This window comes from Dendrobates tinctorius, unplaced genomic scaffold, assembly GCF_039654945.1.
Source record: "Dendrobates tinctorius isolate UK_male_01 unplaced genomic scaffold, ASM3965494v1 ptg000138l, whole genome shotgun sequence".
Lineage (NCBI taxonomy): Eukaryota > Metazoa > Chordata > Amphibia > Anura > Dendrobatidae > Dendrobates > Dendrobates tinctorius.
The window spans coordinates 21,360,906-21,376,372 of NW_027361806.1; the positions used below are offsets into that span (position 1 = coordinate 21,360,906).

The 15,467-nt window shown below is 46.1% G+C and overlaps 1 pseudogene; it reads right to left on the reverse strand.

The window, feature by feature from the left end:
- Positions 1-333: 333 nt before the first annotated feature.
- Positions 334-13,571, reverse strand: LOC141048892 (quinone oxidoreductase-like; annotated as a pseudogene).
- Between the last annotated feature and the right edge of the window lie 1,896 nt (positions 13,572-15,467).

A 15,467-nucleotide genomic window follows, 5' to 3' on the forward strand; every position in this document is an offset into this window, starting at 1 on the left:
TTGTAGCTTCAGCTTTGTGGGAACAGCTTGGGGAAGACCCTTATCTGCCCCCCATGACTGTGCCCAGTACACAAGCTCCATACAGACATGGGGGGGACATGAGCGGCCGCACAGATTCTGGACCTCAGCCCCATCCAACACCACGAGCATGAACTAGCACACAGACTGCCCCAACATCCCCCAAAATCCTTCCCAGAAGAGCAGAGCCATTACATCTGCAGCGGTGAGAATCCAACTTAATATCTATGGATGTAGGATGGGAGGTCAGAAAAGCTCTTGGAGGTGGATGTGGGGGGCACATACTTTTCTCCATATAGTGTATACAGTGTGCAGTGACTGATCCCCCTCCTCATGCTCATCCTCTGTTTTCAGGAATCGTAAGTGATTAGGTTTTCAGATCAGGGATTAATAATCTCATTCAATCAGATCACAAGCACCATTTTGCCGGTGGCGCCGCTGCTCTGGATGATGTCCTCGTGGGCCTGAGCTGCTTCCTCCAGTGGATACTCTGGACCAATCAGTGGCCTCAGCCATCCGCTCTCCATGCCCGCGAGGAGCGCGGCTCCAGCCTCCTTCCATTCATCCTAAAACCAGACAAGATCTTTATTATTAATACTCAGGACCCGATTCATCAAAACCGGCCTGATGATGACGGCGCCGTGCTGGAGTCAGTGGTGCGCACCTCTTCATGAATCTGGAGCATCTGAAGGGGACTGGAGTGAGATTTCTGGTGTAGAGAATGCCACAGCTGTGGTCCCATCTCATCCCCAACCCGGAGCGTCCCCGTCTCACCCCAACGTCGTCCATTTCAGTGGAGCTGGGGAAACTGTCATGAAGACGCCAAAAGTCACAACATTTTGCAGCAGCTACAAATTGTGCTTAAACTTTGTGACTTTTAAGAGTTCTTACTCCAGAATTCTGTTGAGAAAGCTTTCAAAAATCCAGCCCTGAATTGTCTCCAACTTAAAGGGAATCCATCGTCAAAAAATAACCTATTGTTTAAATGAGGTTTTGTGTTAAATGTATTTGTTTAAGTTTGACAAAAAAAAATATTTCCATGTCATAATCTGTAATAAAAACTAAAAAAAAAAAGAATCTCACAATTTTCACACTGGTCACTGGGGCTTAGAAGAGGAGATTCAATTCTAGAAAAGGCACAGTAGCTAGTGTGAAAACTGTGAGATTTATTTTTTTTTTTAAATAAAAAAAACACTGACAAATATTTTTTATATATATATGAAAAATGTTTAAATAGCAATTCCACAATCTAATTGTATAACTGACGTCACTGTGGTCATCTCAATCTACTGCACACAATTCTATAGGCAACAAATAGGAGAACATTTACAGAAGAACACCAGAAACAGGGAGGAAGCACTATCTGAATGGACAGGAAGAGACATACAGGCAGCACTATCTGAGCCAATGAAATTTACAGGGAGGCAGCACTATCTGAATGGAAAGGGAGAGACGGTGAGGCAGTACTATTTGAACCGACATTTACAGGGAGAAACAGGGAAGCAGCACTATCTGGACCTACATCATTTACAGGAAGAGATGAGTGAACTGTCCCTGATCTCAGATACATTCTCAGCTTGTTTCCCCTATCTTCAAAAAGGGGAAGAAGGTGGACCCAGGCAACTATAGGCCGGTGAGTCTGACTTCTATACCAGAAAAGATCTTTGAACAAATTATTAAACAACATGTATGTCAATACCTGGATAAGAATGAAGTGACTAAACAGAGTCAGCATGGGTTTGTAACTAATAAGTCATGTCAGACTAACTTAATTTCCTTCTATGACGGAATCACTGATTGGGTGGATCAAGGAAATGCTGTAGATATAGTATATCTTGACTTCAGCAAAGCATTTGACAAAGTCTCTCATACAATCCTTATTGAAAAAATGACTAAGTATGGAATGGACAAGGCAACTGTTAGGTGGATTCATAACTGGCTTAGTGATCGGACCCAAAGAGTGGTCGTAAATGGCTGCACATCCGGTTGGAAGAATGTCTCAAGTGGGGTACCACAGGGCTCTGTCCTGGGCCCTGTATTGTTCAACATCTTTATCAACGATTTAGATGAAGGAATTGAGGGTAAACTGATTAAATTTGCTGATGACACAAAGCTAGGAGGGATAGCTAATACTAGAGAAGAGAGAGAGGATTCAAAAAGATTTAAATAAACTGGAGAAGTGGGCAGCAACTAACAGAATGGTTTTTAACAGGGAGAAATGCAAAGTACTACATCTGGGCAATAAAAATGAAAAAAGCAGATATAGAATGGGAGGAATAGGGCTAAGTGACAGCACATGTGAAAAAGACTTGGGTATACTAATAGATCACAGACTGAATATGAGTCAACAGTGTGATGCAGCAGCAAAAAAGGCAAATGCAATTCTAGGATGTATTAACAGAAGCATACAGTCTAGATCACGTGAAGTCATTATTTCCCTCTACTCCTCTTTGGTCAGACCTCATCTGGAATATTGTGTCCAGTTTTGGGCACCACATTTTAAAAAAAGACATCAACAAACTGGAGCAAGTTCAGAAAAGAGCGACCAGAATGGTGACCGGTCTGCAAACCCTGTCTTATGAGGAAAGGTTGCAGGATTTGGGAATGTTTAGTTTGCAAAAGAGAAGACTGAGAGGAGACTTAATAGCTGTCTACAAATATCTAAAGGGCTGTCACATTGTAGAAGGATCAACTTTATTCTCATTTGCACAAGGAAAGACTAGAAGCAATGGGATGAAACTGAATGGGAGGAGACACAGATTAGATATTAGAAAAAACTTTTTGACAGAGTGATCAATGAGTGGAACAGTCTGCCACGAGAAGTGGTGAGTTCTCCTTCAATGGAAGTCTTCAAACAGAGGCTGGACAGACATCTGACTGGGATGATTTAGCGAATCCTGCTTTGAGCAGGGGGTTGGACCAGATGGCCCAGGAGGTCCCTTCCAACTCTACGATTCTATGATTCTATGATTCTATGATTCTATATATATGTCACTCTGCATTTCATACAACTTTGTGATATCGCTCCATCTTGTTACCTTAGTGGATAGGTAAAGTCCAACTCCGGTGACACTGGACGCCTTCATCATTGTGTCTCTAGGGTTTATCACGATGGGACCTCGGCATCCAACTATCTTGAATAAGAGAACACAGCGCTCTGTTAGAACTGTGCTTTGGAGAAGATGAATGTTGAGGTCAGTAAATTCTTATTTTCTGGAGTGTTTAGCTGCTGTTTACTGATCCTGGCTCCTTTCATGTTGACTATAGGGAGCGACCCTCTTTCTGTACATGGCTTAGCCATTGGTGTGAGCAGCCAGCCCCCATCACACACAGCACTGGAGACCTGCCAGCCCCCATCACACACAGCACTGGAGACCTGCCAGCTCCCATCACACACACAGCACTGGAGACCTGCCAGCCCCATCACACACACAGCACTGGAGACCTGCCAGCCCCCATCACACACAGCACTGGAGACCTGCCAGCCCCCATCACACACAGCACTGGAGACCTGCCAGCTCCCATCACACACAAAGCACTGGAGACCTGCCAGCCCCCATCACACACACAGCACTGGAGACCTGCCAGCCCCCATCACACACAGCACTGGAGACCTGCCAGCTCCCATCACACACAGCACTGGAGACCTGCCAGCTCCCATCACACACAGCACTGGAGACCTGCCAGCCCCCATCACACAGCACTGGAGACCTGCCAGCTCCCATCACACACACAGCACTGGAGACCTGCCAGCCCCCATCACACAGCACTGGAGACCTGCCAGCTCCCATCACACACACAGCACTGGAGACCTGCCAGCCCCCATCACACACAGCACTGGAGACCTGCCTGCTCCCATCACACAAACAGCACTGGAGACCTGCCAGCCCCATCACACAGCACTGGAAACCGGCCAGCCCCCATCACACACAGCACTGGAGACCTGCCAGCCCCCATCACACACAGCACTGGAGACCTGCCAGCCCCATCACACAGCACTGGAGACCTGCCAGCTCCCATCACACACACAGCACTGGAGACCTGCCAGCTCCCATCACACACACAGCACTGGAGACCTGCCAGCCCCATCACACACAACACTGGAGACCTGCCAGCTCCCATCACACAGCACTGGAAACCTGCCAGCCATCACACATAGCACTGGAGACCTGCCAGCTCCCATCACACACACAGCACTGGAGACCTGCCAGCTCCCATCACACACAGCACTGGAGACCTGCCAGCTCCCATCACACACAGCACTGGAGACCTGCCAGCCCCCATCACACACAGCACTGGAGACCTGCAAGCCCCCATCACACACAGCACTGGAGACCTGCCAGCCCCATCACACAGCACTGGAGACCTGCCAGCTCCCATCACACACAGCACTGGAGACCTGCCAGCTCCCATCACACACAGCACTGGAGACCTGCCAGCCCCCATCACACAGCACTGGAGACCTGCCAGCTCCCATCACACACACAGCACTGGAGACCTGCCAGCCCCCATCACACACAGCACTGGAGACCTGCCAGCCCCATCACACACAGCACTGGAGACCTGCCAGCTCCCATCACACAGCACTGGAAACCTGCCAGCCATCACACATAGCACTGGAGACCTGCCAGCTCCCATCACACACACAGCACTGGAGACCTGCCAGCTCCCATCACACACAGCACTGGAGACCTGCCAGCCCCATCACACACAGCACTGGAGACCTGCCAGCTCCCATCACACAGCACTGGAAACCTGCCAGCCATCACACATAGCACTGGAGACCTGCCAGCTCCCATCACACACACAGCACTGGAGACCAGCCAGCTCCCATCACACACAGCACTGGAGACCTGCCAGCTCCCATCACACACAGCACTGGAGACCTGCCAGCCCCCATCACACATAGCACTGGAGACCTGCCAGCTCCCATCACACACACAGCACTGGAGACCTGCCATCCCCATCACACATAGCACTGGAGACCTGCCAGCTCCCATCACACACACAGCACTGGAGACCTGCCAGCTCCCATCACACATAGCACTGGAGACCTGCCAGCTCCCATCACACACACAGCACTGGAGACCTGCCAGCCCCCATCACACACAGCACTGGAGACCTGCCAGCCCCCATCACACACAGCACTGGAGACCTGCCAGCTCCCATCACACAGCACTGGAAACCTGCCAGCCATCACACATAGCACTGGAGACCTGCCAGCTCCCATCACACACACAGCACTGGAGACCTGCCAGCCCCATCACACATAGCACTGGAGACCTGCCAGCCCCATCACACACACAGCACTGGAGACCTGACAGCTCCCATCACACACAGCACTGGAGACCTGCCAGCTCCCATCACACACAGCACTGGAGACCTGCCAGCCCCCATCACACATAGCACTGGAGACCTGCCAGCTCCCATCACACACACAGCACTGGAGACCTGCCAGCCCCCATCACACACAGCACTGGAAACCTGCCAGCCCCCATCACACACAGCACTGGAGACCTGCCAGCCCCCATCACACACAGCACTGGAGACCTGCCAGCCCCCATCACACACACAGCACTGGAGACCTGCCAGCTCCCATCACACACACAGCACTGGAGACCTGCCAGCTCCCATCACACACACAGCACTGGAGACCTGCCAGCCCCCATCACACACACAGCACTGGAGACCTGCCAGCCCCCATCACACACAGCACTGGAGACCTGCCATCCCCATCACACAGCACTGGAAACCTGCCAGCCCCCATCACACATAGCACTGGAGACCTGCCAGCTCCCATCACACAGCACTGGAAACCTGCCAGCTCCCATCACACAGCACTGGAGACCTGCCAGCTCCCATCACACAGCACTGGAGACCTGCCAGCTCCCATCACACTCAGCACTGGTGCAAGCATTTTGTCCCCATCACACACAGCACTGATGCAAGCATTTTGTCCCCCAGGCCAGCAGCGTTACACCCTTTATTTCTCAAATACATGTCTTCAGGAACATACTGCTGTAATTACAGTTTCCCTTTGATCCTCTAGTTCTTTTCTGCTTTGTGCCGGTATGATTGGGGCATTTCCTGAACAGCACCGTACACCATCTAGTGGCTGTTCTCGGTACTGCAGCTTAGCTCCTATAGAAGTAAATGTGTTCTGAGCTGCAGTACTAAGAACGGCCACTACACCGTGCACAGAGCGGCGCTGGCACAGCTCCGTACACTGTATACTGCGGGCACACAGGACCTGGAAGTTGCTAATCAGTGGGGGGTGCTGGACCCTCACTAATGTGGTATAGACAATGGATCCTAAACATGTGCCATCGATAACCTAGAAAACCCTTAAGGCCAGGGTCACACTTGCGAGAAACTCGCACGAGTCTCGCGTCTCAATACCCGGCACTGCCACCGGCACTCGGGACCAGAGTCTTCGGCTGCATGTATTTCTATGCAGCTGAGCGCTCCGGTCCCGAGTGCCGGCGGCACTGCCGGATATTGAGACGCGAGACTCGTGCGAGTTTCTTGCAAGTGTGACCCTGACCTTATAGGAGAAAAAGCCGTATGGAGGGAGAGAAATGACGGAGGGGACCAGTGTACAGACAGGATACAGACACTCACCATCACTCGGCCGCCGGATGAGAGGAGTTTCAGGTCATTGCTCAGGTTCACATTGGACAACATCTCCAGGATGACATTAACCCCTTCTTCTCCAGCAGCCTCCTACATATTAGAAAGCACAATACATTCTTTAATAAATAGGGACATTATGTTCCCGGACATCACTTACACCGGGGGGATAGTATAATGTACGTCTAACATTAGAGTATATGGCGGTCACAATGCGGACACTGACCCGGATCTTCTCGATGTAATCCTTCTCCCTGTGGTTGAACACCTTGTGGGCTCCATTTTGTAAAACCAGATTTAACCCCTCGGGGCTGCCGGCGGTCCCGAATACCTTGAATCCATGGGCTCTGCCGATCTAACAAGCCGCTATTCCCACCTATAGGGGAGAGGAGAGGTAAGCGGAGCAGCGCGGACCACGCCAACATCAAGGCTGACTGTTCACTGATTGACCCACGGAGATACTTGGTTTTTATCATTTCCCTCTCTACCGTAGAGGCGCCGTCGTCTTTGTGGTTGCAGTCACTTTATGTAGTGAACGAGCTTAATGGTTACAGTCTGGGGGGTACAAGGTTTAGTTATCACCCTCATCCTGGGTGGGCACAGTCTCACCTATGTGGCGGTACTAAATATGTTACCTTCTTTTATTTTATAGATTTCTCTGTTTGGCTTATGGAAACTGGGGTGATGTCGAGTTTTATATTTTTTACAGTTTTTGTTTTTACATTTTTTACTAACAGACTTAACCCTGTGATAGCCTGCTTGGCTATACAATAAACTGAAGTAAAAAAAAAAATTCTGGCACCCAAAACCGTTTCTAAAAAAACCCCCTGAAAATAAAATAAAAAACGTCACAGGAATAAAAATGCGTCTTGTACACACACGACCTTAGTGCACATTAGATACGGCATTTTTTTAGAATCATTGTGAAAAAAACAATTGACATTTTGTGTTTTTAACAGACTCCTGAATGTCTACAGGGAATAAAACACCAAAATAATGTCCAGGCGCCGGAGTTTTCATCACATCGACTTTAATTCAACTGTTAAATGCAGCAAATTTTCGGCACAATAAAAGATGCAGGGTTTTTTCTACATGGGAACACGACCTAAGGATTTTCAATGTGTATTCGGTCCGGCAATATGGATTCTTATTGTGGATTTGTTACAGATTTTATTGTTCAATGCCAAAAGCTGAAAATCCGCAGCAAACTTACACTTTTTCTGCAAGTCCTGGAGAAACAAAAAAAAACACAAATTTTCACATTTTTTTCCCCGTATGTTTCTCCTCTGCTCGTCTGTTGGTCTTTGTATGCCTCCGTTCTCCTGCAGCGACAGCTTGTCCCATGTGACCGCTGCAGACGATCACTGATTGCCGCTACCTGGATGCATTTTATAGGCCCTAAAATGAGCTATTATCACAGCAAGATGCCCTCTTATCACAGGCTACAAGGTCATATTACTCACTCCGCCACTGGCGCCGTGTACGAGGACCACCTCCCCGGGTTTGCCGTGTGTCCTATGTAACAAAAGAGAAAGATGCCTTAGAATCTAAGGCTTAGATGCTAAGTCGATAATGACCACAACATCTACGGGGCTCAGGGCTGATTCAGCCCTAATAGGAGGCCTGTGAGGTATATATTGCCAGAAGAAACGCACTGCGTTATGCAAGCGATCAAAGGTCCATGTACAAGTCTACTTGTGGGATTAATAAATGTTGAAAATAAAATTTTAATCAAGTCTTATGACAAAAAGTCCAAAGTTAAAAAAAAAAGTGTTACAAAACAATTAAAAAAAGAACAAGAAGCAAAACAAAAAACGATGTATCGGTATCACCGCATTTGTAACAGCCTAAATTTTTAACAATTGAATTACGGTAATTATCCTGCACCGTGAACACCGGAAAGTAAAAACTAAAAGAACCGATGTCACATTTGCCCTTATTGATTGTTCATCCGTATCCTACAGAAGATTAGAAATGAACTACTCATCCCGCAAAAAAACAACATTGTGTTTATGACTCTTCAGAGTTACAGGCCTTGAGGCGACACAAACACAACTTTTCTTTTATTGTTCAAAAGTTTCAATAATTTAAAACAATAAACAAATAAAATAATATATATATTGGCCTCGCTGCCCTTCTATCGACCCAAAGAATAAATGTATCATGTCATTAAACCAAAACATTGAATGCTACAAAAAGAAAACCCCAAAAATACAATGGCACATCTGCCGCTTTTTTTCATACCCCTCCTTTAAAAAAAGTAAATGGCTTTGTTAGAGAAAAATTGCAAAAAAGAAAGCAAAAAAAAAACAAGCCCCATATGGCTAAAATGGTGAAAAAATATGAATATGAAATTAGGACTTGACAGGGAAAAAAAAATGCTTGGTCATTTGGGCTTGAAAAAGACTGGTCATTAAGAGGCTAAATAAAAACAAATAATGTGGAAACACAACATTGTATCTTAAATAACCAGACAACTATTTTTAGCAAACCAAGAAGAATAGACTGTTATCTGTATGTTGACTTTTGAATTTATGTGTTGGTCAAGATAGCAGACTTTTGCTTGTGTAAGCCTGTAATATTGACATTTCATACAACATATTGTGCTCTTATCCTTAATGACTAGTGATGTTTACTGATATGCTAATTATGCATTGTGTTAAGCCAGATAGTTTGGTGACTTGGAAAACAGGAGGAAAAACTAGGCAAATAGATGGAATAATCAAGTAATGCTACTTGATCTTATCTCCATTCTTACCCTTTATGTCAATACTGAATGAAGGACACATGTTAAGTATAAAAATAGGTTACATGCCTCTGTATACAGAGACTGAGAGACAGCCAGAGATTCTGCCAAGACATCCAACCATCCAGGGGACCCTACAGGACTGCTGCCAATTCATCATGGCTCCATCATGAGGGACATAGATCTATCATTCTACAGGAAACAACCTAGGGGACTTCGGCCCCTGCTGGAAGAATACAGATCTGCTCCATTGCTGATCTGATCTCTGAACCATGGATATGTTTGGAGAAAAACAGGATTGGGACCCGCTGGTCGCCTTGGCTCCATGGAGATGTTTGGAGAAGTCAGGTTGTGACCCTCAGGTCACCTGGCCTTGTACATCAATGGACTGTCATCTTCCAAAGCTTGTCGTTACCTCCTCTCTGTGTGTGTGCCACAGGTGGGGTTGTCAGCCCTGGAAGCTCTGAAGTAACAGCTGCCATTATCCCGGCGAGTCAGCGGAAGGGTGAGACTCTGTAATGTGCACCATCTTGGGGTATTTTGCTGGGACTGTCCAATGTGTTATCTGCCTGTTTTGTGGTTCAATAAAGCATTGCCACACTGTTGTACCCTCACCCTGAGCTATCTGAGTAGCGTTATGCCCACGATAAAAGGAGAGCGGGTGTTCGGCGTGACGTTCCCTGGTCCATGCGGTTTCGGCTAGCGGACTGGGGCGCCTGCCGCCCCCCCGTGTCTCCACATAATAATATTCTTATTCAAGCAGCAATGTCGGGAGATATTTATGCTATACGTGTCTGTATACGCCCGCCCAGTGGTTGTGATGTGCATTGCAACCTGTTCAGAGTGTTGTTTGCTGGTCACGATCCTGTAGAGTCCTTTCTACCCTTAGTGTGGCCAATCCGTGCAGACGCCTATGGCACTTACTTTTGGAATAGAGCCCTGTAGGCAGTGAAGTATGGAATAGCAATGGCCGCTCCTTGCTTGAAGTTCAGCTGCTCGGGAAGTGGGTAGACCGTATCTTCGAAAGCGACTGCGTACTCTGCATATCCTCCTGTGATTGTTCCAGTGGTGAACACACGATCTCCTTTGTGTACAAGGTTTAAAATAAAAAATTATAATAAAAATAAAAGAGCATCCTGAACAACGCTGATAACATTGTACAATGCACGGCCTGCTGTGCCTGGTTCTGAGGCTCAGTCCTAATCAAGAAACTGGCACAAAGCTGCAGAATCAGTTACATTTGGCATACGGTTGTGGCTGTGCCTACACAAAGCTGCAGAATCAGTTACATTTGGCATACGGTTGTGGCTGTGCCTACACAAAGCTGCAGAATCAGTTACATTTGGCATATGGTTGTGGCTGTGGCACCTACAGCCACAACCGTATGCCAAATGTAACTGAACTAGCACAGGTATGCAAGATTTGGGTTTATGAAAATGGTTTCAAATCCAATGGCTGATTCTTATGTTTCCTTATGCCCTGATTTTAAAAAAACATCGTTCCATCACCTTGATATCTTTGTTCCATCTTTTTGATGTAGTCGTTCCATCTCCTTGATGTCGTCGTTCCATCTCCTTGATATCCTGGTGAAATCTTTGTCCTTGCTCTTTGCTAACAGCTCCGAAGTTTTCAGGAAAGTCATCAAATGGGAATGTACAAAAAGGTAACTTCAGACTCATCAGACAACCGTAGGCTCTGAAACTTTTCAGCATGTTCTCCACCATGGAATTAATGGATCTTTGTTGTCACTTAGCAATTTCTGCACAATCTCTTAAAAGAATCCCAAGCCTTTTTCTCAACAGCTTTCATTTTTGTTTCAAACACGTCGTCCTTCATGAGTTTCTGAATATCTGGACCCACAAAAATGCCTGCCTTCAGTTTTGCTTCAGACAGTTCCTGAAACTTGATACACAGGTACTTAATAGTCTCTCCTTCTATCGGTAGACATTTCACAAACAGCTTCATCAGTCCAAGCCTAATGTGGAGCGGTGGCAGAACTTCAGTGGGGTCAACTAAACTTTCCGCAACTATGTTCTTGAGTCCAGGTTGCAAACATGTCTTCGTTGGCCAACTTTTTTGGCTCCAGTGATGAGTCCTATCCCGGCCGTCCCATTCACACAATAACCATGGCTACTTCATGTATCTTCCTTGCTGCCCAAGGAGTAAAGAGAGAGCTTTCCGATCACCAAATATTGACCACCCTTGATCCACGTAGTTAAGTTTCTCGAGAATAAAGTCTAAATTCTCCTAGCTTTCCTACAAGTGACTGTAACTAAAAAAAAAATCTGTCTTTGCTGCCTATAACAACCAATCACAACGCAGCTTTCATTTCTTATACTGCTGAGGTTCAATGCAAGCTGTGCTCTGATTGGATGCTATGGACACCACCACACTATTTGGGAGCCGGGTTAAGGAAATCTTCTCTGTTCACAGCAGCCAATCGCAGCACAGTGCCAATTAATTTCTAACCAATGTAATGACTCCAGAATCATCCACCAAAGGTCACACAAAGGGGCCAAAGTACGTTACAAGAAAAAACCTATATGGGGTCCGTGTTTGTGAAAAAACTGCACGTGATGGAATTTTTTTGATACTTTTACGGAGTATCGGAGGTATATAAAGATCACCTCTTACTTTTCAAACTACTTTCCCATGGCAGACCTGTGTAATTAAAGGGACGTAATGCTCATAGAAAGTGCTGATTGCAGGAGTCCTTTCTAGTAGGCACCAAGGGGCACAAGGGTGAACGCCACATAATATGGCACTATTACGATACACTATTGGGGATTAATACGGGGCACTGTATGGCAGGATTATTTTTGAGGCGCTATCTATATGGCATTATCGTTTTCAGGATGTTGTCTGTTTGGCATTAGATGTTGGGAAGTAATTACAGTAATGACATCACAATTTCTGAAGTATAGTTTTTAGGGGCATAGGTGCGAGAAACTCTGCCGACGAGACGGTGCTGGGAGAAGTTGTCATGGAGGTCTGGGTCAGGAGGAGAAGAAAGGAAACACTAAAGACTGCAATCAGAGAGATCTGCAGGACTGGTGTCTAACACTATATGGGCACTACATGGCGGTAATATATAGCGTCTCATATTCAGTGCTGACATTATCGTCTGGCGAGGTGCCCACTATATAATTGTGGAACGCCTGTGTAGTGAAGTTGACCCGCCGTCATAAAGATCATCACCATCAGTATCACTACAGGAATAGTCGCGCTGCTATGACTTAGCGCATTAAATATGGCGACACTTGTATGACGAATGCCCCGATGGAAATCTCCATAAATGATTCAGCGGAAAGTTTATTCAGTTCCACTATAGGAAATATAGAAAACATAACTAATAGCGCCACCAAATGGCCAAATAAGCATAAAAAAGGCATAGAAAAACACTTCAATTACCTTAAATGCCGTCACCTTCGTGCCAACATCCACCACCAGCCCCGAGGTGTCAGACCCGGGGGTGTAGGGTAAGCTCGGCTTCCATTCAAAGCTGCCAGATCTGATATCGGTCTCCACTGGGTTAATTCCGCATGCGAGCACTCGGATCAGAACCTTTAATGAAAGACGGGAAAAAAGATACAAAGCAAAAAGTCTGATCGATTAGTACATTCTCGCCTTTTTTTCTACAGTTTTTGGTGTTTTTGTGCCACGTTCTTTTCATTTGCACCTTTGGCTTTTATGTTTTTGCCTGCTTTTTGCTATGTTCTTGGTGTTTGCGTGCTTTTGGGTTTCCAGATATTTGCAGCCGATTCATCAAGTGCAACTTTTTAAGAATTCCCAACATTTTTGCGCCATTGTGAATCCCATTTTCCTCTGGAGTGATCTTCTGAATTTTTTTGTTCACCAAACATTTTGCGACATTTTAGCAGAACCTGCACATTGAAATCGCAGGACATTTTAAAGGGCAAAGGAGCATTTTTTGCTTTTGCACAATATTCTTGAATTGTGTGCGCCAGTTTTGAAGAGTTTAAATTTCTATTTCATGAGTGGACTTGCATTTTAAGCAATTCTCCACCATTCTCTAAACTGCAGCTTTGCTCTATGCAAACATGTGTACCTGGTTCTCTCCCAGTGAAGGCACTGGGACGTCTGTATGGAGCTTCAGAACCTCCGGTTTCCCAAACTCTGAGACCCGAATTGCTCGCATGAACCTTGTAGAAGCCATACTGGTCTGAAACACATAAATATATGTATACACCTACAATACAGGCGTCACACACAGCACGAGGAGCACAGGGTACAAGAGCAGACCCCGACTGTATGCTGTAAAGCCCCCCGGACTTTCCCATTATTGACCAAATGTCCCATAAAGTGCAGTCCAGATTCTCCCCAATCCACAAGAACCTGGTAATGGCGCAAGATCTGATCCAAATCATATCATGGGTGGCAGGAAGATTCCAGAATGACAAAATGTGTCACCGGATTAACTCATCTTTAAAAAATGGAAGCGATTGTCAGAAAATGGCCTAGGGTGAATGGTGGATCCTGTGTTATCTTCTGCATATAGAGGTGTTACCAGTCATTGTACAGGAGGGGAGGAGGTGACCTGTGACATCACCTATAGTGAATGGTGGATCCTGTGTTATCTTCTGCATATAGAGGTGTTACCAGTCATTGTACAGGAGGAGGTGAGCTGTGACATCACCTATAGTGAATGGTGGATCTTGTGTTCTCTACTGTATATAGAGGTGTTACCAGTCATTGTACAGGAGGAGGTGAGCTGTGACACCACCTATAGTGAATGGTGGATCTTGTGTTCTCTACTGTATATAGAGGTAACATAGTAACATAGTACATAGTTTTGAAGGCTGAAGGAAGACCTTATGTCCATCTAGTTCAGCCTATTTTTAGTGCAGCTGTTGATCCTGGGGAAGGCAAAAAACCCACAGAGTAGAAGCCAATTTTCTCCATAGGGAAAAAAATTCCCTCCCCTAAGCTGGGTCAACCATCTACCTATAATATTCTGTTATTCGTAACCTTCTATACTGTTACTCACAAGAAAAGCCTCCATTCCTTTCTTACATTCATTCAGTGAGTTGGCCATCACCACTTCCTCAGGAAGAGAATTCCAGAGCCTCACTGCTCTTACCGTGAAGAACCCTCTTCTATGCTGGTGCAGAAATTGTCTTTCCTCCAAACGAAGAGAATGCCCCCTTATCAGTCATTGTACAGGAAGAGGTGAGCTGTGACACCACCTATAGTGAATGGTGGATCCTGTGTTCTCTGCTGTATATAGAGGTGTTACCAGTCATTGTACAGGAGGAGGTGAGCTGTGACACCACCTATAGTGAATGGTGGATCTTGTGTTATCTACTGTATATAGAGGTGTTATCAGTCATTGTACAGGAGGAGGTGAGCTGTGACACCACCTATAGTGAATGGTGGATCTTGTGTTATCTACTGTATATAGAGGTGTTATCAGTCATTGTACAGGAGGTGAGCTGTGACATCACCTATTGTGAATGGTGGATCCTGTGTTATCGACTGTATATAGAGGTGTTATCAGTCATTGTACAGGAGGTGAGCTGTGACATCACCTATTGTGAATGGTGGATCCTGTGTTATCGACTGTATATAGAGGTGTTATAATGTGATTGTGAATGGTGATAAGGAAACTGGTAAAAAAGTGTGATTTAAGCAAGTTTTTGATGCTAGCTTCCATTTAACATTTTTTTTTCAGTTGCCTGATAGAAAACAAGCAGTGAAACCATTGACATCAATTAAGCAAAATACAAAAATAAATAAATCCACATATAATGGAATGGGGAAGCCTCAGACCCTGTACTTTCCCTTCTTCTCTGGATAGAAGACGTGTCCTCAGCACGTCGGGCTCCTGCGCCCCTCAGTACCGTATAACCGGTTCTTTGCTGTCCTGCGAACAAGGCCAAGTGTTGGGTAGGAGACGGCAGAGTTACTGACATCCGTCCTGCCGTGATACAATAGAGATCATCGTCCTACTCTGTGCAGACTTATATTCCAATAGTAAGTCAGGTGCGTCTTTCCCAAGATTCGGCGAGCCCACCTGCTCCACGGCTGTATATCGATGCCGTCAGGTACAGAG